At 39.5% G+C, this 6,000-nt stretch overlaps 1 protein-coding gene across 2 annotated transcripts in view; it reads right to left on the bottom strand.

Moving 5' to 3' along the window:
* The window catches only part of nrn1la (neuritin 1-like a), a 218,337-nt gene that overhangs the window by 209,576 nt on the left and 2,761 nt on the right, over positions 1 to 6,000 (bottom strand). The gene's annotated exons all lie outside the window — the stretch shown is intronic.

Below are 6,000 nucleotides of genomic sequence, written 5' to 3'. Positions count from 1 at the left end.
AGGGACAAGGGTTGCAAATCAGCCTGTGGCTAGAAGTCCCCGCCATCCCAGTGGTGCGGTTGGGAGAGTGGCCGTGCCAGCAACCTGAGGATTCCTGGTTCGATCCCCAGCCTCTACCAACCGAGTCACGTCCGTTGTGTCCTTGAGCAAGACACTTCACCCTTGCTCCTGATGGGTCGTGGTTAGAGCCTTGCATGGCAGCTCCCGCCATCAGTGTGTGAATGTGTGTGTGAATGGGTGAATGTGGAAATAGTGTCAAAGTGCTTTGAGTACCTTGAAGGTAGAAAAGAGCTATACAAGTACAACCCATTTACCATTTACCTAAGCGGTAGAAAATGGATGTACTTTGACATCGGTTGGCTATGGGTAGCAATGTTTAATTGTACTGTCCCTGTCAAATAAATACATAAATAAAATTGATAGTGTTACACAGCCATCCTGTGTGTTTGTCAGATTAAAGTTGAGATAAAATAATTGAATCATTCAATGATCTTCCGCTGACGTAACTGAGGCAAAATACGTCGCATTCATCTCAAATTCCAAATGGCTCGTTTGGAGGATGTTTGGAAGAAGGCAAGACTGTTTTATAAATATCTCTAACATTCCTCCATGGTTTAATTTCAAATTTGCGGGAACCACGGGGAGGAAACCCAAAACCGGTACCGACAGTTTAAAAAAAATTGGATTTGCAAAATGGGACCCCTTTAATGTGCAGCTCGCATGGGACTGTAGTTTCTAAAAACAAAACTAGATGTTTATGTGGAGAGCGCCCAATGACTCGGGTTTACCCGCATGACTAAATATGCCCCTGGTTCTGCAGCCTGATAACTACACATTTTGTGAGACTGTTATACCACTTGGACCAAAGTGCCTGAAATGCATTGCCAGAGACGTTTCAGGGCTTTTTGAGTCATTCTGCGCTGAAGGGAATATTAACAGCGCTCAATATTTAATTCAGATCAATAATGATGATGGATTAACCCGCTTTTAATGCACTCATTTTGACAGCCATAAGAAATACATTATAGAATACCTTGACTGATGAGCCCTCCTTTCCTCCTTCTAGAAACAACCTAAAACTATGACTTGAAAAGGGAAAGAAGAATATTTTGGTAATTGTTTCAAATTGTGACAGAGTGGACTAAAAAGGGTGTTTTTGACTTGGAAAGTGCTGAGGAGAGACCCATGAGACTCAGTTGTGAGCAAGAAGAGGACGACATATGCAGTACAGTCATAATGTTCCTTGATCATGGGACTTTGTTGCTTTGTCCCCACTGGGACAATAATCCACATTGTGTATCGTCTTCATTGCTCTGATTGCAGCATGAGATGATGATCAAAGAATGATGGTGACATAGTCGACTTAACAGGGGTGTCACTAGGTTTGAAGAACGGGGGGGCCAAAGATTGTTTGGCTCACAACTTTTTGGCAGTGTATTAGAATTACACAACAAAGGCGGAATAAATACAGATGGTGAAAAACTGGAACTGGAAGAAAGCTTGAGTCATGTTTGGTAGGCGTAAGATGGCCCAAACACACAAGGACAGTGTTGTTGCATGGGAAAGCTAGCAGGCAACTTGCAGACAGAGGAAAACGTTGCACAGATGATAGCGGTGTAAACAAAACCACAGAGTTGACCTGAAAACAGAGGAGGTTCTGGTGGAAAGAAACGTTCTTGCCTGAAAAACAGCCACCCAAAGATATGTTGTCTGTGCACAAAATCTTTCATTCAGGATTTCTTTTTGAATAGGAATAAAAGTGATAGTGAAAACGTGGACTGGATTTTCAGAAATGTGGGCGTTACTGGCGGAACGGGTTAGATCAGGGGTGTCAAACTCATTTTAGAACACATGGACAAAAATCTACTCCCAAGTGGGCCGGACTGGTAAAATCACGGCACGATAACTTAAAAATAAAGAGAAATTTAGATTGTTTTCTTTGTTTGAAAATAGAACAAGCACATTCTGAAAATGTACAAATCATAATTACCTGTTGCGGTTAATAGTATATATACTTTGTCGTTATTTATATTTTCTGAATAAATTATGTGATAATGTTCATCAGTCAACTCATTGGTGTTAATTTTCAATCTATCAAGATAAAAAAATTATATCAAAATCAAAATTACAGTATGTTATTTAAGTAGTTTGCTCATTTTCCTCAACTGATTTACTAACATCATGTGGTTTATTTTCATACTTGCCAACCCTCCCGGATTTTCCGGGAGACTCCCGAAATTCATCGCCTCTCCCGAAAACCCATCCATCCATTTTCTACCGCTTATTCCATTTGGGGTCGCGGGGTCGCTGGAGCCTATCTCAGCTACAATCGGGCGGAAGGCGGGGTACACCCTGGACAAGTCGCCACCTCATCGCAGGGCCTCTCCCGAAAACCTCCCGGGACAAATTTTCTCCCGAAAATCTCCCGAAATTCAGGCGCAGCTGGAGGCCACGCCCCCTCCAGCTCCATGCGGACCTGAGTGACGTGTCGACAGCCTGTTTTCACGTCCGCTTTCCCACAATATAAACAGCATGCCTGTCCAATCACGTTATAACTGTAGAATGATCGAGGGCGAGTTCTTGGTTTCTTATGTGGGTTTATTGTTAGGCAGTTTCATTAACGTCCTCCCAGCGCGGCAACAACACACAACAACAGCAGTCACGTTTTCGTCTACCGTAAAAAGCAGTTTGTCTGCCGTAAACAACAATGTTGTGACACTCTTAAACAGGACAATACTGCCATCGACTGTGCATGCATATGTGACAATAACATCTAGGGCTTTTAGAGAGTGCAGTGCACAACTGCGCACACAACAAGGAGACGAAGCAGAACGCATCATCAGAGAGGGTGTTCAGCATGGTTAGAAAAATAGTGACAGAGAATAGAACAAGGATGGACAATTCAACCCTTAACTCAATGAGTAGATGAGTGTTATGTGTGTGTATATGTGTAAATAAATGAACACTGAAATTCAAGTATTTGTCTTTTTATACACATATATATATATATATATATATATAGCTAGAATTCACTGAAAGTCAAGTATTTCTTATTTATATATATATATATATATATATATATATATATATATATATATATATATGAATTACTTGACTTGGTGAATTCTAGCTGTAAATATACTCCTCCACTCTTAACCACGCCCCCAACCCCCAAGTATCAAAATACATTTTGTTACCCGTACCAAACTATTGGTATCGGGACAACACTAATAGGATATATGTAATATATAAATATATATATATATATATATCGATTCAGAAGAAATAGCGATTTTTGAAGGACCGGAATGTGGCATTTGCTTTCATGTGAGTTGAAAAATAAAGCTAACGTAGGTCCACGCTGATGTCCGTGTCTCCTCTATTTAACAGTCATTAAAAGATTACAACCCTCCCAAATATATTTCAGTTTCACATTTATTTTCACGTAAAAGACACACATTTTTAAAAGGTGGCCGACTTTTATTTTATTTTGTTGTAGCCATACGTTTTGGGCGCATGGCTGCGATAGTTGTGTTCTCTCATATGCAGAAGGACAAGCAGCGTGCAGGTAGGAGTGCACCTTCATTATTCGAGGTAGGACAAAATACCAAAAGTCAGACGCTAATAAAGCGTGGAGCCAAAAACCAAAATAGTCGCCAAGGGTGAACAGCGAGAAAGTCTATAGCAAGGTGAAAACAAGACAAAAAGGTAGAGCTAGCATTGACCCAGTGACTTGTGCTGGGTGACTAGAACATACAAAGGGGAGAGATTAACCAAACAGCTGGCGGGGAACACTAATTACTAAAACAAGAGCAGGTGTGGACAATTAGTGTCCATGGAAACCAAAGGTAAACAAAAGGAAAAAGGTTAGAGCATGGAAACAGACTAACATAGGAAAGTCCACAAAACATAAATCAAGCCATGACCCGGGCAGGGAATCATGACAAACTTATTTTGTTCACTTCATCACACTGTGTATGCAAGTGACGGCGAGACCACATTGGGGCCACATGCACTTTTACACTGGAGTCTGATAAAAATCCCATTTTACTTGCAGTGTAAAAAGTCAGCTGAAAAAAAAAAAAATCCGATTTGAGCCACTTTGGCCTGCAGTGTAAACGTAATCAAAGGGTCTCCACCTTACTGTAAAGTGAAGACAAACCAAACGATGTATGATCACTTTGAATAATGACAGGTTATATTATTATTATTATTGATTTAAATTCATATTCCTGCATATCATTGAATTTATCTGCAAAAATAATCACACCAAATCATGCAGTGGGGTTTAAGATTATTCTAGGGCGGGGTCAGCAACCCGCGGCTCTAGAGCTGCATTCGGCCCTTTAGCCCCGCCCTAAGGGCTCCCTGGACCTCTTTCAGAGATGTGTGAAATTTTAAAAAGTCTGTTTTAATATATTTTCTGTAGGAGATCAAACATGATCAAACAAACCTTCCTAATTGTTAAAAATCCCACTGTTTATGTTTTCCATGCTTCACTGATGAGAGTATTTGGCAAGCGCCGTTTTGTCCTACTGATTGCAGCCATCCTTGAACTCATCGTAGTTTGTACAACTTTCTCCGACGCTGCCACAGAAAGACGTGTTTTATGCCACTCCTTTGTCTCATTTTGTCCACCAAATGTTTTATGCTGTGCGTGAATGCACAAAGGTGAGCTTTGTTGATGTTATTGACTTGTTGGAGTGTTAATCAGACATATTTGGTCAGTTCAGTGCATGACAGCAAGCCAATCGATGCTAACATGCTAACATACATATTGCATCGTTATGCATTGTTTGTGGGTATATTTGAGCTCATTTAATTTCCTTTACATATGTCCTCTGTGTGTTTGATTTATGTTTGCATGTCTCATGACTAGAGATGTCCGATAATATCGGCCGATAAATGCGCTAAAATGTAATATCGGAAATTATCGGTATCGTTTTTTTTATTATCGGTATCGTTTTTTGTTTTTTTTATTAAATCAACATAAAAAACACAAGATACACTTACAATTAGTGCACCAACCCAAAAAACCTCCCTCCCCATTTACACTCATTCACACAAAAGGGTTGTTTCTTTCTGTTATTAATATCCTGGTTTCTACATTATATATCAATATATATCAATACAGTCTGAAAGGGATACAGTCCGTAAGCACACATGATTGTGCGTGCTGCTGGTCCACTAATAATACAAACCTTTAACAGTTAATTTTGCTAATTTTCATTAATTACTAGTTTCTATGTAACTGTTTTTATATTGTTTTACTTTTTTTTATTCAAGAAAATGTTTAATTTATTTATCTTATTTTATTTAAAAAAAATTAAAAGTACCTTATCTTCACCATACTTGGTTGTACAAATTAGACATAATGTGTTAATTCCACGACTGTATATATCGGTTGATATCGTTATCGGTTGATATCGGTATCGGTAATTAAAGAGTTGGACAATATCGGAATATCGGATATCGGCAAAAAGCCATTATCGGACATCCCTACTCATGACACATTATCTGTACGTAATATTGGCTGCATTTCTGTGCCATGTTGTTCCAGACCACAGCAAACGTTAGCCGGCTTGCAAAGATTGTGATGAATCCATTAGAAGAAGACAGCCTTCCGTTTCCTTAAACTTGGACACACACATCTATACCTTTGGCCATTCTGAGCCAGTCATTTCCAGGAGTTATCTCACCCTGTGAGAAGCCTCCATTTTACAAATGATTTCCAATGTTGCAAAGATGTGTAGAATAAAAATTAAAATACAACATTTCTGTCAACGAAGATTTGCGTCAGCCTTTGATAGCAGGCTGATATAGACACTTACATCATGTGTTGCCTTCATTATAACACTTCTAACAGATTTTTTTTATTTTTTTTTGGTCCATAATGGCTCTTTCAACGTTTTGGGTTACCGACCCCTGTCCTGGGTTAGGGTTAGTATTGGTTTGCAGCAGGAGATGATGATAGTCGACTTAGAAAAGGGTTTGAGCAGA

This window comes from Nerophis lumbriciformis, linkage group LG10, assembly GCF_033978685.3.
Source record: "Nerophis lumbriciformis linkage group LG10, RoL_Nlum_v2.1, whole genome shotgun sequence".
NCBI classification, from domain to species: Eukaryota; Metazoa; Chordata; class Actinopteri; order Syngnathiformes; family Syngnathidae; genus Nerophis; species Nerophis lumbriciformis.
Note: the sequence above shows the minus strand (reverse complement) of the source record. Positions and strands in the feature narration are given on the sequence as shown.